A 26,395-nucleotide genomic window follows, 5' to 3' on the forward strand; every position below is an offset into this window, starting at 1 on the left:
CCCCTCTGGAATATAAAGGGGGATATCTTTTGAAAGGCAGGACATACTCCTTGAGAATAATACAGGATGTAGGGCTATTACCCCATGTAGGACCTAAACCTGGATATCTCTGGTATTCTTGAGCAACATACACACACACAAGCACATTCCGCAGGCACACCCAGAACGTAGATCATGCAGCCATCATCCGATACACCTTGGAATCATTGTCAGGGATTAACCCTCGATATTTGGCATGCAAGGTAGTGGTGTACAACGTTCCCTAACAACCTCGAAGGCATACATGGAGGCCGAACCTCACACCGCCCTCTAGGATGCTTGCGAGCAGGTGAAACAGTGCAAGTCGTGCCAATACCACGGTCGAAATACCAACCTACCAGCCCAGGTACTACAAACCATACCACTCTCTTGGCCTTTCGTTGTTTGGGGGCTCGACATTGTGGGGTAGTTCCCCAAAGCCCCAAGCAGTTTTAAATTCCTACTGGTGGCAATCGACAAATTCACAAGGTGGATTGAAACCGAGCCCGTTAGGGAGATCACTGCCACATCAGTGATTAAAGTCCATACGAGCGCTAGTAGTGCGGCTTGGCAGTCCAAGTCGCATAAATACGGACAACAGAACTCGATTCACCAGTTGGGAATCGCACGCTGGTCGCCTCGAATGGCCAGTCATCCAGGCCTAACCAGGTGATTGAGTGAGGATGACGATAGAACTCAAGTGAAGAGTTCCACGAACGTTCTCTGTGGCTCGAGCAGCCTGGTCCCAACAAGGCCTCAGGCGCCACCGTGACCACTGGGCACTTGAATGTCACTGGTCACGGGCGACCTCGATCTGGGTTCAGTCCAAGGCTAGACATGTCGTAATAGGCTCCTCCTGGGGATGGAGGGGTACTCCAAAGTGACCTACAGTTCCCTGGCCTAACGGGGTTAGGTTAGCCAAGGTGGTCGGTCGCAATTTACATAATTTGTGAAATACTGGTTCTGTGTATGAGGCTGCTCAGCAACGAGCCTGTTTTTCTATTTTGCTGGACCTTCTGGATGAGCATGGACAGACTTGTAAGTGTTTCAAATCCAAGAAATCAAGCTTTCTGTGTTGCAGGATTTCACGGACAAACACGATCTCCCACCAAATTGTAAGCATTTCCATTTCAAGAACTTGACCGCCTGGTCGGTAGTTTCTTCCGCCGACCAGACAGTCAGGGGATAGAACTATTAGGGTATGTGATTTTTTTCTTGTAGCCAGATTTGTTTAGCCCAATCGCTCATGTTGATGGGACGAGATCCAAAGTTGACCACTCGCACGATGCCAGGGGGAAGGCACCCGAGGGTTAACAACCACGATGCCACAAGCCCTAGCTCGGGTCGAGTGCTGGTCACCACTGAAAGGCTTGTCATGCTAAAGGTCATCCTTAGTGCTAGGAACCTAGCTAGCGAGTAGGTCGACGCGATCTTCCCTAGGCATTATGAGCACTCTGAGGCTACTCGCTGCCCAAGCACAGAAAAAATCCAATCTTCATTACAAAGCAACTACTCGAATAAGACCTGAGCGCTGATTCTAGACGACCTCGAGACAATACTCATAGGACCTAAAGATACTCCTATGCGGGTCAAACTGAACGGTCCAAAGGTAGGAACGAACGGCATACAAAAGTGAGTCGGCACAGGCGCCGAGCTCCTCCGTGGTCATCCAAGTACCTTCAAAATCGACACCGACTACTGGTAAGAGGTCCAAGACGGGGAAGTGATCGTGGACATAGGCAAGGGCAAGGCAGGCACTGGAGACTCCGACCTCAAAAAGGTGGTGGTCTCACGAATCCTCTGCTCGGGGCCACTTGCCTCCTCGGAGGCTGCCAAAAAACACTCAATGTGACCGGTCATAGTATTCTCGGGTGTCGGGCGAACCTGAACACCGGCGGACCGAAGCAATGAGTCGAAGGGGGTAAAGGCCCGGCTGATATGGTCGTAGAATTTCACTCGCCACTCATTGCTCTCCTTGGTCATCTGCTCTAGGTCTTTCCGCACCATGAACAGATCCTCCCGACAATGGTGAATGCGGTCGTAGAATTCCTCTCTCTACAGGACGCTTTCCCTGGTCACCTGCTCTAGATCCCCCTGCGCTGCGAGTAGCTCCTCTCGGTGGGCTGGTCAAGAAATAGGTCGTAAGCCACATAGGAGTTAGCTGGTCGGATTAGGTTGTTGGCTCAATCCGCTAGGTTCTGTGTGGTACTAGAGGTTTGCCAGATGTGATAAAAGAGACTACGGAGTGAGGTGTAGCCCCTCCCAGGACTGAAAAACCTCTAGACATAACTTGTTATTTTTTTCTGGATATGTGTACCTGTACCTGCATCACTTGATCTAGTTCCAAGACTAGTCTCATCAAAAGTAACATCATAGGTTTCAACAATTTTGTTAGTCTCCAAAACGAGCACTCGATAGCCACGAGTATGAGCAAGATATCCAAGAAAAATACCATCTGTTGATCTGGACTCAAATTTAGCCAAATTTCTAGATTTCAGCACAAAACACTTGTAGCCAAAAACTCAAAAGTGAAAAACACTAGGCCTATGTCCAAACCACAGCTCATATGAAGTTTTACCCAATTTAGATTTCAGGAAAATACAGTTTGAAACATAACAAGCAGTAGATATAGCTTCAGCCCAAAATTTTCTAGAGTAGAAAATTCATCTAATATGGTCCTAGCCATCTCGACCAGAGTTCTATTCTTCCTTTCAACTACACCATTTTGTTGAGAAACTCTAAGGGATGAAAATTGATGTTTAATACCTTTCTCAGCACAAAAGTGACCAAAAGAAGAATTCTTAAATTATGTTCCATTATCACTTCTAATCGCTCTTAATATCCTGGGAGTTCAACAGACAATCTAAGAACTAAATTTCTAAATAACCAAAAGCTTCATTCTTAGATGCCATAAAGTAAACCCAAGAATATCTAGAGTAGCTATCAACAATAACAAGCACATACCACTTACCTCCAAAAGATTGTATTCTGGAAGGACCAACAGTATCAAGGTGTAAAAGTTGACCAGGTGCATTTGTCATAACCATGGTAATAGGTGGATGTGAACCTGAATGCATTTTGCCATGTCTACAATAAGAGCAAACTAACTCTATTACTCTTAAGCTTAGGCAAGCCACGAATAAGATCTAAACCACTAACTCGAGTGAGATGATCTATACCAACATGACCAAGTCTACGATGCCAAAAGAATAAATCTTTAGAAACATTAACAACGAGATATCTAAGCTTAGAAGAAGGTGATGCATCAAAATCAACCTTAAAAACTCTTCCAAAACATGAGATTCTAAAAACTAGATCACCTAAAGCATCTAATATTTACATTCATTTTTCTTAAAGCGCACCTCAAGGTCTTCATCAATCATTTGTGAGACAAAAAGCAAGTTAAATTTCAAGTTCTCGACTAAAACAACATCCTTGAACATAAACCTGTCATTTATCTGTACTATACCTTTTGCAACAACTGAGGTAGAAGAAGCATCTCTAAAAGTAACACTTTCAGTATGAGATGCATGTACAAGGGAGGATAACCAATTTTTATCACTGGACATGTGGTGTGAGCATCCAGAATTGACTAGCTAAATGTTCTCCTTGTTCGCTCGAGAAGCCTACAAGGAACCAGAAGATGTTGATGGCTCAGTACTGGGGTTAGTAATAAAGCTTTTAGGAATACAGTACTGAGTCACTTGACCAACAACACGAGTAGGCAAAACACGAGTAGCCCGAGTAGACTTAACTCGAGAAGCTCGAGTGAGTTCAACTCGAGAAGCACTAGCAGCTCGAGTAGGTTCAACTTGAGTTACATGAGTAGTAAAAGGTGATGATTATTTTACCTGAGGCACAAAATGAGGTGACACAACCTCACGAGGGATAAGACGTGCCTTTCGCAAATTAGACCTAGCCTTAGACTTTTCTTTCTTTTGTTGTTTAGTTAGTCTAAAGCAAAAATCTACTAAATGTCCATCTCTACCACAAGGAGTGCAAGTGTACTTAACCCGATGTATGGATTTTGAAGAAGAAGCATTCATTGTAGAGGATAAAAGTCCAACAGACTTAAAAACAGCCTTCTTAGATTCAGATTCAGCAAGAGTTTCAAATTTACCGCAGCCAAGAGCTCTAATAATAGTGGGTGCATTTGTCTTAGAATGAGCATAGGGATCAAAACCAAAACCTTGTTTACATCTACTTGACTTAGATGAATCTAAAATCATGTTCACTTTCCCTTACAAAAATGTTCTAAAGTTCCTTTCAAGTAATCAACCTATTTAGAAAGAGCTGGGCACTTATCACCAGCAACACTCAATGTTTTTTTTTTGTTTATGACAATTAGAGCATGAAAGAACCTCATGAGTAATCATGTCATTAGCTATTTGAGAAACTCTACTATTAGCATCATGCAACTTCAATTCAAGAATTGAGCAATTAGAACAGGAAATTGAATCATGCAAATCATACATTGAACAACTTGCATTTTAAACATGTTTGCAATTTAACACAACAAGTTTCTCATTTTTCTCAGTTTCTTCTCTAATTTTCTCAAGAGTTGAAGTATGAACATCTCTGAGAGAAGTGAGCTCAGAATAAATTAAGTTACATGACTTGCAAGCATCATCATCAGGAACTAAAGTATTAAATCTTGTAATTTCAGAATTAAGCGATACAATTAAAGCATCATGTTTCTTACTTTTCTTGTTATGTTTCTTTAAGAGTGTACCAAGACGAACAACATCATTAGATAGATCGTCATAAGTAGGTAATACCTCAATATTGTCATTGGCAAGTTCATCCTCGATTGAGCTTTCTTTGTTGTTTGCCATGTGACACAATCCAGTCAAATCACACAATGTCTTGCTCTTAGATGTTGTGTCATCCTCGCTGCTCTCTGAATCAACGTCCCTTAAGTTGACTTATTTGAGCGTTGAAAGAACTCGATGCACAACCTTGCAGTTGAGAAAACTCTTTTTTTTTTTGTTGAACGATCGCTTCTTTTTCTCCTTCTCCTCTTTTGATGCTTTATTTGCAAGCTTAGGACAATTGGAACGAATGTGGTTGAGATCACCACATTCATAGAATCTTTGAGGACCTCCACTTCCTTTCTTCATCATACGCATATTCTGCAATGTTTTAGAGAACCGATTAGAAAGTAGTGCTAAATCTTTTTCAGGAATCAACTCAAGTTGATCCTCGGTTTGTGAAGATATAGAAGATAATGAAAAACTTGATGAAGAAGATTCAATATGAGACATGCTGGATTGAGAGACCAAAGCAGTTGATTTATTAACATTCTTCCTAGCAAAAACATCTAGCTCATGAGTTTTCAATTTAGAATAAAGTACATCTAATGTAAGTGAACTCATGACAGTAGATTCTCTAATAGATGTAACTTTCATCTCCCACACTGACATATCTAAAGCTCCTAGTAATTAACGTGCATTCTCAGCATCAGTATATGTAATATTAACAGCACGCAAATTACAAAGAATTTTATTAAACCGAGCCAATAAATCATCTAGTGACTCTCCAAGCTTCATCTCAAAACGCATGTAATCTTTCTTAATAATATTTGAACCTTTATGGTAATCACAGAGTGCTTTCCATACCTCATACACCGATTTGAGATGTATTATTCGATTGAAGTCGCTCCTTCCCAAGCCTTGGATGATCAGGTTCCTTGCCTTGCTGTTCGCCTCGACATGGGACATGTTCTGTGCCATCACTTCATTATTCTCAGGGACCACATATGGCTTATGGACCCTTTCCCAAATTGCAAAACCCAATGCTTGAATTTAGGCCTCCATCTTCGCCTTCTAGAACTGAAAATTAACTCCATCTAAAACACAAGTTTTTGTGGAATACCTGTCCGAAGCCATGTCTCTAATTACAGATTAAGGCTCTGATACCAATTATAGGATCAAATATACGTAAAATACCTAATCAGAGAGGGGTGAATAATTGCGGAAACCAAATACAAAGATTAACTCACCCAAATTGAAACTCGATTTATACTCGGTATTCCACTCAAAACAGATTGCACAAGCTCTAGTAAAAACAATGTAGAGAAAGATCTACTGCTTGGATTGCTCTCCATTTTTGTCACCAGAAAATAGATTCAAATACAAAACTAACCAGACAAGAATCGAGTAAATTGGATATGTGAATTATGAATTATGCCTGGTCGAAGTAGACTATGTCAACCAAAATCGAGTAGATCAAAACCTAGTCGAGTTGACAAAAAAACTACTTGAGACCAAACAAAATCCACTCAAAATTTTCTCAGATCAAACACTAGATATTCTAGAAAGGTTTTTGAGGGATTAAACTAAGATAAAACTTCATAGAAACATGAAATTAATTGAAAATCAAAACCGAGCATGCGGAATATAGAACAGAGAGAAAATTCTAAAGCAGCAACTCATCAACTTACGAAACTTGATTTTCATTGCATAGATGAGTTTACAAGATGCCTGTTCAAAGAATCCAACTAATATTTCTACAAAATCCCAAAATAGCTCTCTCTCGAGTTTCTCTATCTCTCTGCTGCGTTGTGCTGCCCTGTTCTGTACTATGCTACCCAATACAACTTACCTCTCTATTTATAAGGTAGCCACAAGCACAAACGTGACTGGATCGAACTACAACTCCCTGTCATATTTAATCTGGTCTCTATTCTCCTCTAATCACAAAAGGACAAACAACTTCCACTAATTAAGCTAATTATCCAACAACTCTTACGTAATCATGCATGCACATCTCCCATGCATACATGCATATACGTAACCAACTCAGAGTCCATCTCCGACACTAACTCTTGTCTCAAATCCAGCCACCACTCGACTCCCTCGTGCCTGCTCTGACTTGAACATGAATTAGTCTTCACGTCCACTCACGATCAGATCGCCTCCTGCGTCCATCGGGAAGCCTTAACTCCATATGCATTGTTTTCTCAGCTCGAACGTCCCGCATGACATCCTCGATCACCATGACCTCAGTTCCTCCTGAACCTAGTCGCTGAACCTCAGTTCCTCCCTGAAGTTAGTTCGTCGATCCGTCATCAACTACATTCGCCTTCAAGAACACCTGCACATGAATCAAACAACAATCGAGTATGAGCACAAGTCCTTCCTAACTTGACTCAAGATTAGTTCACACAACACCACGTAAACTCCAAGCAAAACCATCACACTAACATCTTAGCAACTCATGAACATCAACCAAATGTCATTATGCTAAATCACTTTGCTCTGCCAACTTCATCAATCAAACCAATTTTTCATCACATGATCTCACACCAAGCATTCGCATGTCCATGACCACGGACATGGATATTCGAATAGTTTTACATTCTACAAAGGTTGGACACTGTACCCATACGATATGCTCTGCCTCCATCCGTTGTAGGAGGAGGAGCGAATCATACTAAGACACTCCAATTACTTTTCCTACCGAGCTTTTCTACGTGATTCATCAAGTACTTCAGGTCTCGTATAGAGGGCAGATCCCTGATTCAACTGGGGTGTAAACTCCTTCGCGTAGAACCTGAAGACACTTGGCTAAATGTTGCCTCTCATGCCTCCTAGTATGATGCCCAACTCGGTCTAGTAAAAGAAAAGTCAAGTCTTACCCATTTAGGATGTATGGTTGCATGGGGTGGCTAAGTATGACGGTGCAAGATCCGATGCATATATGGCCGGGGCATGCATCTTCCATTGGCACTGAGTATCACCTCAAGCCCCCAACGTATGAGATAGCCTTCAACTTTTAGAAGACTAACCCGCTTGCCCCCGCCAAAACAGTTTTCACCCATTTTACACATCTCCCACCATATCCCACATAACATCAAGGGTTTCACAACCATCATAGAATTCACAACCATCAAAGATTCATGGTATATGAGTTAACATAGATAATAGTAAATTGTTATCTTCGAAGAGATGTAATTTAAAAGTGACATCTCCAAACAGGTGTATTCCATCCTAAGCATATTAGATATCAAGGCGTCGTCTGACATTAATATAGATAATGACAGGAAATCCTAGGTTGATATGTATTCCGGATGAGACATTTATGGCGTGACAAGTGTTTGATAGGATTAACTACTACAAGCAGTTTGAAAGAAAATGCAATACATAGCATATGTGATAATAAGTCCAGTTTTAGTTGATCATTTAGATTATTTGAAAACATAGGTTCAATATGATCAAGGAGATAGGACTTGCCTTCCCGAAGGTCAATTCACGATTGGTCTTGTCATTTGAGTTTCCCAGGTTCTTCATCATCGGCCTCGTCTTCAGTTCCTTCCTCGTATTCTTGCTTAGAACCATGACTTTGAGCCTACGCAGATTAACGACGAAAAGCACACAACAACTAAGCAAATGAACATTAGAACAAAACCAAAGCGAAAGAAAGAGCGACTGGGAAAACAATGAAAACAAACCTAGCGAGAAGACAACGGCAACACTTAGCTTAGTGAAACTGACATACAGAGACTAGAGAGATCAACTTAGTGAAGCTAGGTCAAGTTGCTCATCTAGTTATTTTATCGACTTAAGAGAAAGCCTAAACAAGTTATTAACGACTAGATGAGCATTTATTAGCCAAACTGTCAGAAAGCTGTAATTAGGGTTTCTACACGTAAGTGAGTGCATGTGTATCAACATATATGTATGTGTGATACTTACGTCTATATGTATGTGAGTATGAATACATATATACGTAAGTATAAATCTAGGAGATTATACGTGCTTAAGTGTTGGATTAAATATTCTAACCTTGCACTAACCAAGGTTATCTAGTAATTAATCTTAATTACCTAGTGTTGCTTAATTGCTACTCTAATTAAGCTATAAACTAAAGCACGCATGGAATTAATTAACTATGTTAATCTACTATATTAATCTAATTAATTAATTATTAAAAGGGTATTTGTCGGTGACATAGGAACCAGGGGTTCCCGAGTCCCGAGACCAGATTAGCAGATTGCCGTGTGGCGCCCTCCCGCGGGGGATATCCCCCCGAGGTACGAGAAGACCAAGTCCCGGGAGAGAGTGCTCGGGGCCATGAACAGTAGTCCCCGAGTACCCGAGTTCCCCGATGACCCAAGAAGACCAAGTGCCGGAAAGAGAGTGCTCGGGGCTGCGAGCAGAGGCCCCTAAGCACTCAAGTCCCCCGACGACATGGAAAGCTAAGTACCGGGAAGAGGGTGCTCAGGGATGCGAATAGTGGCCCACGAGCACCCGAGTCCCCCGAGGACCCAAGGGAAGTCAGTTCCGGGAGAGAGTGCTCAGGGCTGCGAACAGTGGCCCCCGAGCACTCGGTTCCTTGAGGACCCAAACAGCCAGTTCCGGGAGAGAGTACTCGGGGCCGTGAACAGTGGCCCCAGAGCACTCGGTTCCCCTAGGACCAATAAAGGGCATATCCGGGAGAGAGTGCTCGAGGCGGCGAACAGTGGCCCTTGAGCACTCGGTTCCCCGAGGGCCTGAGAAGTCATTCGCCGGTGGCCCCCATAGAAGCCCAACGGTGAGGTGTCAACCAGTGAAAGGCCCGATACTGCATTTAAGAGGACGCGTGGCCTGTCACTTCCAACTTCTCCCCCCCCCCCACGCCTTCTGTCAGTCCTTGCCACGGCTTGGCAGGGAGGCGTGGGGACATTTAATGCACGAGTCTCATCGCGGGACATCCGGCGCACCTTGGGATAACATCACGAAGCCCAAGGCGCCCCGCCTACCGTCCTGCTGTGTCAGGCTTGCTTTGACCGGGCGGGCACGCCGGGCTGCTCGGTGGCTGCCCGATGGGCCCTCCCAGCGGCGCCCGTTGAAGAACGGCATGATGACGAACAAGATCGGACGGGGCGCATTTTCAACCCTCCCCATCACCTCGCGCAGCAGCCCATGATGGTTTCTTTCCATTTATGGTGCCTTGGAACTCGCGCCATCCCTTTCTGGGCACGCTACCGCCCCGGCGGGTATTTAAGCCGGGCGGGCACCCCGGAGGAAGAAGGGAGGGTCAAGTGAGGACCAGCTCGAACTCTCGACAAGCACAGAAGCTTAGACCAGCCGAAGAACAAGGAGCACAAAGCTCTAGACTAGACAAATATTCTTGTAACCCAGCAAACATTTAGAGAGACATTCTCAGAGCATTTATAGCATACACACAGGAGTAGGGTGTTACGCTCAGTGCGGCCCAAACCTGTCTAAAAATCCCCTGAGCATTTACTACTTCCTGCACCCGATCATTCCATTCCACTTGCATCGCATTTACACCTATTTATTTCACCCACAAAACGGATTCAGAATCATCCCCTGGTCGAATCTCAAAGGGGTCCCTCCGGATCCCAGCTTGAGGAGTTCACCCTCCGACAGTATTCAATTAATTAATTACCAACGTTAAATTATTCTATTATATGCTAATGACTGATATTTATTTAGCAGCTACACTGATTAATCTTATTGCATCAATAGAACTAAGATTAAACCTTATGGATTAAGCATGAAATAACAATCTATTTCTAATCATTATGTTAAAAGATTAATTCTTTAGTATTCTAAAAAATATTCTTTAAATAACATGATGATTAAACATAAACTTATACTAGATTAACATAAGCAACTAATCTACGATTATAATCTAAATATTGTTATTGAATTATCTAACTCAACTTCATATACTAAAAGATGAAAATTAAATCTAGGTTAAACGCCGTGACACGAATTAAATACCGAACGAGAAATAAATTGTAACAGCCCAAGTTCTTAAAACCATAGAAATCAAAAACTTTTTCAAATAAAAATAATATATATATGCATATTTGTTTTTGATTTCATGTTTGATTGCTTGATTATGTGAGCTAAGGTATTTGTATAAGTTGTATATATGCATTGTATGTGTATATATACACACACACACACACATGTGTATATACATAAGAGAAAATAGTTTTGAAATAGAAAAGCTTTAAAAATGAAAAAAAGCCGAAGCCATCTCTCTTTGTCTCCCTCTCTCAGTTTTGGCCTGATCCAGCCAGCCCAGCCCACCACCATCTCCCTCCCCTCTCTTCTCCTTTCTCTAGGCTGCAACCCAGCTCATCTGTCGGCCCGGCACCCCTCCTCTCTTCTATCCCTCTCTGCCTTAGCTCAGCGTAGCAGCAACAGTTGGCCACTGCACGCGCGTGCCGCTGTTGTTGTGTCCGAGCCTGAGAGCAAGCACCCAACTATCGAACGAGTTCACCCAAGCATCTAGAAGCTCAAGCCCACGCTATTTTTGCCCAAGCCCAAGCCAAATACGAGATGAACACGCAAGGGAGTCCGTCAGCCGCACGAGCTTCCAATCAAATTCACGAGATAGAGATAGAGGCGAGCGATGGATTCAAAGGAGGAAGATTCCAGAGCCTATGCGCGAGCTTTTGCCCAAGAGATAGAGTCCCGAGCACGTTTGAATCCTTGGAATCAAGTTTGAGCCGCCGCTGCCGCTGGTTTCTTTCAAATCCGATTTGATTTAGAGATTAGGTAGCCTCCTGCCTATATATATATGTGATCATACGCCCTCCTCAGACCATCCCACAACTTTTGCCGAAGTCATCAAGAAGAAAACGTCGCACAAAGCCCAACCCCGGCGAGCTCCGAAGCTTTGCGCCGCCCGTCACCATCGTCAGCCTCCCGGAGCCTCTCCGACATCGATACTTGCCCTAGGTGAGTTCCATGTGCCTTCCTGAACCTTTTGTGCCGCTTGCCGTCAAGTTTAGGTCACCGGAGCGTCGTTCCTCGTCCGCCAACCCGAGCGTGACATGCGGCAACATAATCCCAATCAGCCCGGCCTCGCCACATCACCTAGGCACATTAATGCTTCTGCTTGCATGTCATGCCATGTCAGCTCTAGTGCCTAGTCAGCTTTTGTTTGTCTTTTTAATTGTTTTAGTTGTTTTGCTAACGTCATAAAGCTTAAATTTTGCGCAATAAATAGTTTTTAGTATAAAAAAATTCCAAAAATAATAATAAATAGGAAATTAATTTCTCAATTGTTTTATAGGTTTATTTAATTCTTCTTAATAGTTTTAAATAGTTTTATAATTCAAATAAATGCTAGAAAATTCTAGAAAAATCCTAGATGACTTTGGAAAAATCCTACCAACATAATTTCATTTATAGATAATCTTTTCAGTCCTGTTCTAATCTTTGGAAAATCATAACTTGTAAACCGTAACTCCGTTCTGACCCGTTCCTTCGCCGAATTATCCGAAATAGTGTAATCTTGTTATGATGATGTTTGTTGTGTGATATTTTGTTCTTCTTGGATCTTGGTGTTTATGTGTTGTTATTTTTCTGCGTATGTTGCGAGTAGACGCCAACGTTTCGGAAGAGCTAGAAGCTCTGCAGGATCAAGATTTTGAAGACCCAACTGAGTTCAATGAAGGCAAGTTGTGTTCTTGATCATTTTTATCCCAGGTTTTCAAATGTTTTATTTTATAAATATGCATGCTAATAATATGTTGGGAATCCCAAGTGTTAGGCTTTCCCTTATCATCCTTGTCGCCATAGTATGGTTTTAGGTTATGGATGGGACGATGATGCTTAGCTTTGCTTTTGATAGTAATCATGATTAATGCTCTACGAATTTGATAATGGTCCTATACAATAATGATAAAATATGATGCAATAACTTTTGTAGCAATATGGTATAGGGATTTGAGCATATGGTATGATAGGATGTATGGTTTGGAAAGTGGTAGCCTTGCTCAAATCTAAGGACGAATTCGTGGGGTGACCTTTCTGTGTTTATAGAACAACCACAAGCCTGGAATGGGACGGGCCTAGCCAAGTAATTTGCTTACTCTCAACATAGTATAGACCAGTTAGAAGAGCGGTGAATGGACGATGTCTTGGGATCCGAAAGGTTTAAGAGGGGGCTTCCGTTGTTGAGGTGGAATCACACGGCAGTGAAACCTTAACTGGTAGATATGTGTTGAGAGGGGGTATTGTAAAGGCTTTTTAGTGGATTCCTAGCGCACACCTCTGTAGTGTGTAAGAGTTATTCATCGGCCAACGGATGCTCGACAAAACAGGATGATACGTCTTGTGGGTAAAGTACAACCTCTGCAGAGTTAAAATTGAATATTCAGTTGTGCTTACGGTCACGAGCAGCACTGAAAACCTACCATAATTATAACTTGATGTTTTGGTTAGTTGGGTCAACTGTGATGATAGGAATCATAGTTGAGGATGGTCAATCATAGTGGTAGGAACTATGAATGAGGGTTCAACCTTAGTGGATGGAACTTTGGTTGAGGTGTTGGTTAGTTGGTTAAGTCAAGATGGATGGAATCTTGAGGTAGTTGGTTATTCACTTAATTATATTTGCTTTTCAAATGTTTTTACTTAAATGTTGATTTATGCAAAGGAGCCATCATTTCTTGTTAAAACCTTCATATGCATACTATTCCTTCACAACCTGCTGAATACAATAAGTGCTCACTTTTGCTATCACCAAACACTCAGTTGGAGGAGGTATCGAGGAGTACGCTAAAGGTTGATTGTTCTAAGATGCTTTCTACGTCGATGATGCATGTGGAAGAGTCGTAAAGGATTAGAGCCTTCGTAGTTCATTTAGTTCCGTTGCAGTTTATTTGGTTCTTCGACCCTTGGAGGTCACTTTTGTAAGACGATTAATTCGATTAAGTATGGATATTGTAATGATTATCAACAGTGAAGTCACTATATGTTGGGATTGATTCCTAGGCTCAGCACATAGATGAGATTGGTTTATTTCTTGAACCGGTCTCGACAAAAATGAACTCCAAAATTTACAAGAATTGGCAGGGAAATAGATTATGATTTTAGAGGAATATCGGCGAAAGAATCACTAAAATCAAAGTTGAAATGGAGGAGTTATGGCGCTCGAAAGATTTACCGAAAAAAAATCTGGGAAATTGAAAAAGGCACTATGCTGCGGTTTTGGTCCACGCAATTGGTGAACCAGAGTGAGCTGTGAGTGGAGTCCACCTTGAATCGGGAGCCATGGGGCAAAGGGGTACTGTGCGGAGGACTCAGCTCATGGGCCCATGGACCGGGGTGGCTCGAGTGTTCAATACACCGTGCACCTGAGGGGTGGACTGGTGGACTGGCCCATGGGGCCCACCCGGCAGTGAGTGGAGGTGGGCCAAAGGATAAGGCCGGATGGCTTTTGCCCGCGCATGCGGGTCACAGAGCAAAAGAGAGAGGGGAGGAGCGGCCCGAGGGGATGGCGGTCGGAGTGAGGGAGTTCAGCCAAGGCAGAAAGATGGATGCCAGCCTGGAGAGGAGGGAGAAGGAGAGGAGGTGGCTGACCGAGGGTGAAGGTGGCTCCGGGCAGCGGGACCGGATTTGGCCGGCTGAGGAGAAAGGCACGACAGCGTTAGAGAAATGTCATGGAGGAGGAAGAAGGTCGGAGAGAGAGAGAGACGTCATGCTGGAGAGGTGGAGACCGGTGGGGGTGAGGTTCGTTGGGAGACGGAGGCGGTAGCCGGCTTGCCAGTGTCGGTGGGGTGGCGGCACGATGTGGCACGCAGAATGGTGTGGCGTGGCGTGGTGCGAAGACAAGCAACTAGCATCACGGCGTGGCTGCGGTGGCACGCGCGGGGCTGCGTGGGTGGACGGCGCGTGAGCTTGCGGGGTAGCGCAACAGAGTGCGACCAAGTGGTGATGCGGAATGGCACCGTAGTGGAAAGAGGAGGCAAGAAGTGTTGTTTTTTTCACCAGGATCGAACAACCACGAAGAACACAAACACACAAAAGAACGATGAGATTTTTCTCAACACACGCTGCTACTTTATTTCTCTCGCACGCACACTTTATAATTCACAGACATGACTCTTTTTTCACGGCACCTCTCTCTTCTCTGAGGCACATTATAAGGTGCCCCCCTCCCTTCATTATATAGGGGCTAAATACTAGACTCCTAATCCTACTTCGATGCAATCCTATTCCTACTAGGACTCTAATCCTACTCCAACTCTCTACTTTGACATGGACTCTCCTACATACCAAAACTAAACCTACCATAAAACAAGATTAATTTCCCAACACTCCCCCTTAATCTTGTTTTCTTCACACTCGATTCAGGATGACGAACACTTCTTCATCACCTCGAACGCACTTGCACTAAGTTCAGGATGGCGAGCACACTCCTGCCTGCCTCCCTGCACACTTGATTTAGGATGATGAACACTGCTTCATCAACCTAGGATGGCGAGCACACCTCTTCCACCCTGCACTTGTTTTAGGACGACAAACACTACTTCATCATCCGAGGATGGAGAGCACACCTCTTTCACCTTGCACTTGTTTTAGGACGGCGAACACTACTTCATCATCCGAGGATGGAGAGCACACCTCTTTCACCTTGCACTCACCACACACCACTTTGGACATGCATGGGCACTACATGCATGACCACACCTCGACACAAGATCACACGCTTCTTGCCATGTCCCGCGATTCCTGCAGTGCAGCACTCCAACTTGGGCCCCACCAACCGATCTGGAACCAGCGCCCGATTCCGAAACAAACACCAACGCCGCGAACCAAGTACAACTCCTGAATAGCAGCCGGTCACACAAACGTAACCGAGTTGAACTCTCGCACTCCAGTTCAACTCGCAGCGTGACCGCTTAGATGCCGCTGAATCGAGTCTGAGTTGCCAAATCACCCATGCCATCAACTCCCCTGTCGATCTCCACCTCCGCATGAGTCATGCCTGGCCTCGCGAGCCGCACCATACAGCTATGCCCCACTCATGCCGCACACCCGCGACGCAACACCGGCCTCCGGATCTCATCAGCTTCTACATCTTGACAGGTTCTGATACCAATTGTTGGTTTTTTCACCAGGATCGAACAACCACGAAAAACACAAACACACAAAAGAACGATGCGATTTTTCTCAACACACGCTTCTACTTTATTTCTCACACACGCACACTTTATAATTTATGGACACGACTCTTTTTTCATAGCACCTCTCTCTTCTCTGAGCCACATTACAGGGTGCCCCCGTCCCTTCATTATATAGAGGGTAAATACTAGACTCCTAATTTTACTCCGATGCAATCCTATTTTTATTAAAACTTTGATCCTACTCCAACTCTCTACTTTGATATGAACTCTTCTACATATCAAAACTAAATCTATCATAAAACAAGATTAATTTTCAACAAGAAGGGGGTGCTAACCATGGAGAGAGGCCGGACAGTGGGCGACACTCTTGTATGGCTTCACGCAGCCGTGCGGCGGAGTAGCAATGTGGTGGAACGGGCTCACAGCTATGCATGGTGGTGGCGTTGGCCGGCTAAACTTAAGGTGGCCCACTGTGGCTCGGCAGGGAGCAGAGCGGCAGGATTCACGACGGCGGCGGCACCTTCGCACACGCACGCGAAGCTGGCCGGTAGCGAGCATGCACGAAGGTGCGGGAACGACGTGGAAGGATGTGCGGGTGATCGGGTGGCTTGGCCAGCCGAGCGGCGGCGACGTGGCGCGCGTGACAGCAACACGCACAGTCGCAGCGGTTTGCCTGGCTGCTCAGCGGGGACGGCAGCACAGCGACAGCACGCACGGTGGTGGCACAAAGGAGCAGAGGAGGCTGGCTCGAGATGGCACGCATGCAGGAATGACGCCAGCTGAGCGTGGGCCAATGGCTTGACAGCGCGAATGTGCAACGGTGCGGAGGAAAGCTGAGCTGATGCTGTTTGTTGTACGCATGTATGTATGATTGTATGGGGGTGGAGCGTGCCTTGCAGGTGAAGGGCGAGAGCAGAGGAGGAAGGCAAATTGGTTTTGGGCTCCTCAGTGAAAGATCATCGAGGGAGACAGTGAAGTGATGGCTAGCTGTGGTGTTGGTGTGAACGTGGGAGAGAAATTGGCGCCAGGGAGTTGATCTTTTGCTGCCTGTGTGAGAGGGAGCAGAGGGATATCAGAGAGATGAGAGTGAGAGAGAGAGAGAGGAAGGCACATCAGCACATGGGGCGGTGGCGGCATGGGCTTTTGCCTATGACGAAGAGAGAACAGTGAGGAAGGAGAGAGAATGGGAGAAATTGAGAGAGAGTGAAAGAGATGAAAGATCTCCAGAGAGAGAGAGCATTTGAATGTAACCGAATTTGCAAACTAGATTTGTAATTATTCAAATGAATGTATTCAAAATGAAATGATATGTGTGATGATTCAAATAAATGACTTGAATTTGAATTGGATTGTATCGAAATGAATTTGCAAAGCGATTGAACTGGAAATGAAATGAATATATCTCGTATGGTTCGAATTTGCATTTGAATACGAATTTGATGATGATTTGATTGAATCTGGATTTAAGATATTTGGGATTAAATTCAAATAGGAGTATTTGAATTTAGGGAAAATATTCAGACTTGAAGTCACAAGATTTGAGTGAGGTTTGAATTCAAAGGATTGAATTTAATTTGTATTTCAGCTAAAGTGAATCTAAGAAATAGATTTGAATTTGAGAGACTTCCAATTCAATTCTCCACTCAAAGAACCATAAGAACAATTAAACCAAAAATGCATATGCTCATTTTATTGCAACGATTAATTTTGAAATTAGTTTAGTGATCTACATATGAGTATATATACATCAAATATATATTTTCTTGATTTTATATTGCTTTAAATAATTCAAAAATAATAATTTGTAGTGAATTTTGCTATTTTCTAAAATGCTAAAACTCATAATGTTACACGACCGAAAGGAAGCACTTCGTGCGGAGATCGACAAGCTCATAGAAGCAGGCTTCGTCCAAGAAATAGAAAATCCAGAATGGCTGGCTAACCTAGTCATTGTCCGAAAACACAATGGTAAGTGGAGGATGTGCATAGATTTCATCGACCTTAACAAGACGTGCGCGAAAGATCTCTTCCATCTACCCTGGATCGACCAGCTTATTGACTCAACCATCGGCAGCGATCTCCTAAGCTTTTTGGATACCCAATCGGGGTACCACTAGATTAGCATATATAGGGAAGATAAGGAGAAGACTGCTTTTGTAACACCATTCGGGGCCTTTTGCTATGTAAAAATGCCTTTTTAATTTAAAAAGCACTGGTGCCACTTACCAGCATTGTATTCAGCTTATTCTTCGACCACAGCTCGGTAGAAATGTCGAGGTATACGTGGATGATGTGGTCATGAAGAGTAGAACCAAGGATGATCTGGTTGTGAACTTCTAGGAAACGTTCGACAGCTTTCAGAAGTACCGTATGAAGCTGAATCCAGAGAAGTACACGTTTGAAGTCCCATCAGAGAAGTTGCTCGGATTCCTTATTTCCAGTCGAGGAATAGAGGCAAACCATGACAAGATCAGAGCCATCGACCAGATGAAGGCCCTGACCAAGCTAAAAAAAGTTCAGAAACTAATAGGATGTGTGGTAGCATTGAGCAGGTTCATCTCGAGGCTAGAGAAGAGGGGGTTGGCACTCTTCAAGCTCCTAAAGTGGAGCGACCACTTTCGGTGGACACCGGAAGAGAAAACAGCCCTCCAAAATCTAAAAAGGTACCTGTCCTCCCCTCATGCACTGACAGCACCTCGACCAGACGAGGAGCTCTTACTCTATGTTGCAGCCACCCCACAGGTCACGAGCGTTGTACTGATCGTCTAGCGAGAAGGTCTTCAACGACTAGTGTACTATGTCAGTGAGGTCCTACATGATGCGAAGGCTCAATACCCATAGGCTCAGAAGCTGTTATATGCCATTCTAATGGCTTCTCGCAAGCTCAGACACTACTTGCAGGCCCATAAAATGAAGGTAATCTCCTCGCTCCTGATCAGATAAATTCTCCACAATAGGATGCGACAGGAAGAAAGGCAAAGTGAGCACTAGAGCTTAGGGAGTTCAATCTTCAGTTCGTCCCTCGAATAACTATCAAGTCCCAGGCGCTGGTTGATTTTGTGGCCGAGTGGTCACCTTTTGAGCCCGAGCAGGTACAGCGACCAGAAGCAGATGAACAATGGACCATGCACTTCAACATATCGTTCATGCTGAAGGGAGTGGGGCTGGAGTAGTCCTGACCTCACCAACCGGTGATATCCTCAGGTACGTAGTTCAATTATGTTTTCCAGCCACTAACAATATTGCAGAATGCGAGGGCCTCTTGTATGGAATGCGGGCAGCCTCCGTACTTGCTATTAAATGGTTGTTAGCGATGGAGACTCGCTACTAGTTGTTAACCATGTGCATAAGGAATTTCGGTGCTCTGATCTGAAAATGGCCGCATACCTCGTCGAAGTGAGAAGACTGGAGCGATGGTTTTTCGTTTTTGAAGTCAGGCACGTCTCACGCAAGGACAACTTCCTAGCCAATGAGCTGGCCCATCTAGCTTCTTCTCGAGAACCTGTCCCGATCAGAATCTTTGAAGAAAGACTCACACGACCATGCACCATAGTCTCGAGCCAAGGTGAAGGGAATGCTCCACTTGAAAACAGAGCACCAGAGGCAACACCTTTGGAGGCAATGCCTCCTTCTGTGCCATCAACCTCGGGTGGACATTATGTGGTCGCCTTACTCGATTTGGGTACGACCTCGATGGATCATATCTCAGACTACCTTCGGAATCAAGCAATCCTTGATGATGATGTGTCAACAGAAAAGGTCTCATGGCAAGCCCTTAGATACTCCCTGGTAGAGGGACACTTTTACCGCTAGGGGAGTAATGACCTTTTACTGAAATACAACACTCAGGAAGAGGAGAGCACAATGCTCTTTGATATCCATAGAGGCATATGTGGTAGCCACGCTTCGTGCTGCACCCTGGTCGAAAAAGCATTCCGGTAAGGATTTTATTGGTGCACTGTCCTCCAGGATGCTTGCAAGCTAGTGAAATGGTGCTAGTCATGTCAGTACCATAGCCGACAAATTAACCTACCAGTCCAAGCACTGCAAACTATACCACTCTATTGGCCTTTCACTGTCTGAGTGCTCAAAATCATGGAACTGTTCCCTAAAGCCCTAGGCGATATTGAATTCCTGTTCGTGGCAATTGACAAATTCACCAGTTGGATAAAGGCCAAGCCCATCAGGAAGATCACCGCCGTAGCAGTGATTGAGTTAATACAGGGGCTGGTAGTGCAGTTTTGTAATCCAAATCGCATAATTATGGATAAGAGGACTGTTGGGGGAAAATCTCTGACAATGATTTCGAGGTGTATTGGACGATGGGTGCGTGATCTTTGTTCGGGGAGTGCTTACTGAATTTGTTTGTGTATGTGCAGCTCAAGAACACCGAGGATTGTCCAGGTTCTAGCCCCCCTTAGGGTAATAGCCCTACATCCTTTGTATTTTTTTCCGTGGTCTCAGTTGGTTACAGATGATGTTCTTGCCCCTGTGAGGATAAAATCCGCTCCGAGTATCCCGAGCTCTTTGCGAGCTTGTAAGCATTATGTGAGTTTTGTACAATTGGGACCTCTTGCATGTCTATGCTCATCACTACGTGGATTAAAAGTATTGCTTTGGGTTCCATCACTCACCACGTGATAGTATCCACAGCGTGGTTCCTAGACTCATCGTCCTCTCCCCGGCTCGTGCCAAATCTCGGGACGAGATTCTTCTTAGGGGAGGGGGGGGGGAGGTTTGTCACGTCCCAATTTCTAAATCACGCATTTAAGCAAAATTATGTTTTTTAAGCAAAATGCTTAAATTTTGCGTAATGGTAATCCGAAGCGCTAATGCACTTCATTATTAATCATTTGAATAAGGGAGAAAGTTAGGGAAGAAAATAATGGAAAATGCAGTAGAAACACCTATTCTCTCTAACATGTGGGCCCCACATGTGGCCCCACTCCTCACCCACTCCCTCTCTCAAGTGGGCAGTAGCTCACCTGCTCCCTCTCTCTCCTCCCTCACTCCCACACGTGCAGCAGTGGTTGTAGCTCCCCCTCCCACTCAAGCTCTCACTCCCTTGCTCCATTTCTTCCAAAATCCGAGCTCAAGAGAGGAATTGAAGGTATGCATGTGGTACCATTCTAGAGCTCATAAGCTACTCATCCATCCAATTCATTTTCGTTTTCTCAAAAGATTCGAACCAAATTTGATGTCTTTGGTGTTCTTGGTTGAAGCACAAGGAACACTAGAGTTCTTTGATTTTCCTCAATTTCTTTCACTTCCCGACGGTCAGCATGATACTGTAGCTAAAAATATTATATCAGTCGTCCTCTAACATCAAATCTAATCTGGGCTAAATCCATCAAATCTAATCTGTGAACTGTTCGCATCAATTTAAAGTCACGTGAGTTCACCACTCTACCGTTCCAGCCTCACAACTCACAAGGAATCTTCTGGAACCTAGGGTTCACACTTCCATGGCAAACACTGAGGCGGCCACGGCTCCACCGCACGCGTCGCCGCCGCCGCCAACGAGGAGGGCGTGGCAACGGGGCCGGCCACTCTGCGCGGGCTCCTCGCGCTCGCCGCTGACGCTGTCGTCTGCTGTTTCCTGGGTGTGCTGTGGCTAGGCAACACCACCAACGCCGCCTTCATCGCCACATGCCGGACCTAGGGCGAGGACTCACACCCCGCAGCCGTCGCGAACGTGCTCTTCCAGGTGGCCTTCTTTGCAACGGTACCGCTCTACTTCGCCTTCCTGTTGGCCGGGGCCCGAGCGGTATTGGTGCGCCATTTCATCTCCTTCCTAAATGCTTGCTCTAGTTTATTTTCGCATGATGAGCATATCTAAGCACTGGATGTGCAAACTTTGTGGCTTTTGGTGCTCGTGGAAGATTGGTGGGGGTGGAGATGCCAAGCACTGGAGCACGCGACCGTCAGGATGGAGTAGTCTATGGTCTCACCACTGTGCTCGACATCGTTGTATTGGGTATGCTGATTGAAGTGCTTGCGCCAGCAAAGGAGTCATCTCAAGGGAGGGTTGGCTCCATGATTGCTGACGTTGGATGCTTCCTTTACTCTGTTACGTTCTGCCTCTTCATTTTCCCAGAACTTTTGGTGCAACTGAAGGTTACCTATGCTAAGCTGAAGCACTCAACTGTCGGGCAGTGGCGGACCAAAAGTTTTTTAGAGCCTGGGTGAGCCTAACTATTGATAACAAATTTGCACAATCATTACGACACTAAAATTACATGTGCGTTGACAATTTGTTGCCAAAAGTCTAATAATATATCTCCAAAAGTCTAATAATATATCTCCAAATGAGACACTATGCAAGCATACGACTACGAGGCAACTGCATTTTCCGAGTCTTAATGTTTTGAAACCGTCGAAGAATAGTAGCTTCATCAAGTGATTTGAATAGTTCCCGCTCAATGTAGCAAACCATCAAGTTGTTGAACCAATCATCTGCGATCTTGTTGCGCAGTTTAGACTTGATAATCTTCATTGCCAAGAAGGATCTTTCAACGGTTGCCGTTGACACCGGCACTAACAATGCCAATTCAATGAACTTGTAGACCAATGGAAAAACCAAATGCTTTTCAGTTTCAATCATCTTTGTAGCCAAACTTGCAATATTTGTACAAGAAGCAAAGGCAGCATGCCTCCTCACATGAAGAATATAGGTCTGAAGCTGTTCCCTTACTATTGCACGATCATGATCATAGAAATCCCCATCATAAATTTCAGCAAGCCAAGGAAGCTTATTGACATCAAACTTGGAGAAAGAGTTCTTTGGATCAAGAAACGAGAAGCATGTCAGTAACTCCGTAGTCGCTTCACCAAATCGATGATTCATTTCAGCACATATTTTGTCAACAACAACATAGAAAATCTCGGCACGATAATAATGAAGATTGGTAATAGTAAATCCATCTCGCCTTGAACGACCCCTCACTGGTATCTCTTCAGACATATTTGGAATAGGAACACCCTTCATAGCACAAAATTTTCTCACCTCATCAAACAAGTCACCCCAGCCACTTTCTCTCATGGTGCTCAGGCGAGCTTTTACATCATTAATAAGCTGTACATGCAATAAATAAAAAGAGTTGGATTAAAAGGAACAATGGGATAATGAGAAATGAAACAGTGGACCAAGTACTAACCTCAAGAGCATTAACAATGTTAAGATCCTTTCTCTGTAGGAGATATGAGAGCTCATTTGTGATACCAAGCAACCTTAGCATAAACTTTAAAATGAAAACAAACTGAAAACACTCCATTTTCTCTATCAAACCAGCCGCTTGACTTGGCACTCGTGCATCTTCATGAATCATACGAAGCACCTCTATCACTGAGTCCCACATTTGAGACAAACGTACCAACGTAATATGATGTGAACCCCATCTAGTATCCCCAGGTCTAGCAAGTATGATTTCTTGATTCAAGCCTCTTCCTGTAGATGCCTCACCATTTTCAAGCCTATATAAAATATTTTGATGATGGCTTTCAATCAGTGCGTCCCTCCTCTTGCAAGATGCACTTGTTGTGGTCACAATCAATGAGACATAATCGAAGAAATCATGAACAGAAGAGCAACAATTTGCGATGGAAACAACAACCAGTTGCAACTGATGGGCAAAGCAATGGACATAGAACGCATATGGGTTTTCATCTAGAATCTTTTTTTGTAGGCCATTAAATTCATCTCTCATATTCGAAGCTCCATCATATCCTTGCCCTCTTATCCTGGAAATAGATAACTTGTGCCTATCGAGAACACCAAATAATGCTTTCTTCAATGCATCAGATGTAGTGTCGGTGACATGTACGAGAGCAAGAAATCGTTCGACAACATTTCCTTGAGAGTTCACATACCTACAACGGTATAACAGGAAAACAAAACAAGAATAAAATAAAATAGAGTACCAATGGAGTAATGACAAAGGGCACAATGAACTGGCTACTAACCTTATAATTATTGCCATTTGCTCTTTTACTGATATATCGCGTGATTCATCAATAAGCACAGAGAATTGTCTATCACCAATCTCTCCCATAACCGCTTCAGTTATTTCTTCTGCACAACATCTTGCAAGATCCTTTTGAATTTTATGGGAAGTCGTCTTGCAATTTAACCCGCCACGGTCATAGGCAACTCTCACTTCTTCATTGTTATCTTTCAGAAAATCTATCAACTCCAGAAGATTACCTTTGTTCAAAGAGGTAGAAGACTCATCATGCCCACGAAAAGCCATGCCTTGCTTTAAGAGATATCTTGAACAACGTAGAGTAGAAGTTAAACGAGTTTGGTACAATTCTTCCAAATGTTGACTAGCTTTAGAGAATACATTTGACACGCTTTGTCTCTGATTTTTAAAATCATCACATTTCTTAACACAATTGTTATGAGCGCTACCTACACCACCAACGTGATCAGGTAGTGATTTATATGCATGCTTCCAATCCCTCCACCCTGTCTTATTGAAAACATCATAACCAAAGTGTTCTGCCCTTCCTGGCTATTTAAAAAGGAAGCAATAAAAGCAAAATCCAGCATCTTTGGACTCACTATATTCTAACCAATCATATTTCTTATACCACGATGTCGAAAAGGCTCTTGAATCACCATGCCCATATTGTTTGCAAGGAAAAATCATATTAGTTGGTTGTGTCGGACCCTTCAGAATGTATGCTCTCCTTACTTGTTCTTGAATTTCAGGGGCATACTCATAGATTTGTTTCCTGAGAGCTGGGTCACATAGGATTTCATTCGGATCAAACTCAGTTATGGCATTACCCAAATTTGGTTGTGGATGCAGATGATCTAGTACTTCCCGTGACTCATCTACATTTGAGTCTCCTTGAGTTCCATGACTTCTACCAGGGTCATCACAGTTCCTTGTATAAACCAAGAAACGCCTCATTCCTAAATCAATTTTGAAAATGTTCCAAGAAAGAACCATAGATAAGTATTGCAGGAATGAGCAAAAATCAAGTTAGAGTGCAGATGTACATTGGTGCTTGCCCTTTGCTCTGTCTGTTCCTCATGTCGTCTTCCTGGAATCCTGGTTCAGGCCTTCAGGGTGTTGGCGCCTTGCTGGCTTGCTGCCGCGACCACGCATGCCACGGCAGGAGGCCGTGCCGGCTTTGAGCCTGCACACGCGGACACGCCCTCAATCGCACCGGTGCCGGGATGCCGCCGATCGCCACTCGAGCTCCTCCGCTTCCGCGCAAGCCGCGCTCCTCCGCCTCCGCACAAGCCGCGAGGGGAATTGGGAACTTCGCGTCTCTCGGTCGTGGGCTCGTAGCTGAAGTGTCTTCGGCTCTACGTATTGGGCTGCAAGTTTGCGAGTTGGGCTGTCCATTCGTGACTTCGTCTGTACTGCGAATTTACTTGGCCCGTGGCATTTCGTCTCCCAGCTGAGCCGTGCGGCTCGACTTCCACTAGCCAAGGAGCCCGGGCAGGCGCCCAGGGTCGCCGAGCTGTGGGTTCGCCAATGCTGCCGGGTCAGATTGATATCTTGATCCATGAATCATACAAGGTGCGCATTGACTCTTTGATAAATGATATCATTAGCAGTTTGTTGATGTGGACGCATTGGTTAGCTATTTTTTTTCTCGAATACGCAGGAGAGCTACACATCTTCGTATTTAGAAGAAAAAACCCCAAGCCGGTCTTACACAGTGACCAATACAGGTCTACAGGTCATGTTATAAGGGTTCGGGATATGAGCTTATACAACAAAAAGACACGACTAGAGAGGCTAGGCAACAGCGTCAGCTAGATGACCGATCTGAAACTACCTAGGTGCTCTAAGAGAATGGATAGATTCTTTGCTCAGGCGGCACACCAATTGTCTGTGTCCTCCCATATAAAGGCTACCAGTGAGTCAGTAGAGACGCGTTGTTTGTTCAAAATTATGTCATTACGCGAAGCCAAATGCGCCAACAGGTTAGGAGAATCGGGGAGTCCAATCCTTTCCGGTAGTCTCTTTTAGCGTGCTCCCGAAGCTCGGTCCACCAGAGCATAATAGAGCTGTCCTGAGCAGGAGTTTGTACACTTACCACCCGCCACCATATTTCCCCGAGCCAGGTTGCTATGTAGGAGGAGATCGGTTGCATTGGTTAGCCATTAACATTATCTTCTTATTGTTGCTTGGTGTGCCTGCAACCCTGTTTGTGGAAATTGGGGCCTTGTGTGATGTGGAATCGATTTAAATTTTATTACATAGTTCTTGTGTGGAAATTTAGTAGTGTAGATCTGCACTTGGGCTAATTTTTGTATATGAGCTAGACAGAACTTGTTAGTTACAATGTTTTAGTTTTGCCATGTAATATATTGTGGAAGACTCTGTAATGGGAAATCACGTAATGATCAGCTGGGTTCTTCATTTGAATTTTAGCAAGCTGTCTATTGCTATGTGGTGCCTTTCCAAATTCTATTCTGTTTAAAGTGATCTTGAAGCCCTCGCAAAAAAAAAAGTGATCTTGAAGATTATATTT

The 26,395-nt window shown here is 44.2% G+C and overlaps 1 pseudogene; it reads right to left on the reverse strand.

Moving 5' to 3' along the window:
* Positions 1-22,214: 22,214 nt before the first annotated feature.
* LOC133898583 (uncharacterized) lies at positions 22,215-24,816 on the reverse strand (annotated as a pseudogene).
* Positions 24,817-26,395: the final 1,579 nt, after the last annotated feature.

This window comes from Phragmites australis, chromosome 18 (genome assembly GCF_958298935.1).
Source record: "Phragmites australis chromosome 18, lpPhrAust1.1, whole genome shotgun sequence".
Lineage (NCBI taxonomy): Eukaryota > Viridiplantae > Streptophyta > Magnoliopsida > Poales > Poaceae > Phragmites > Phragmites australis.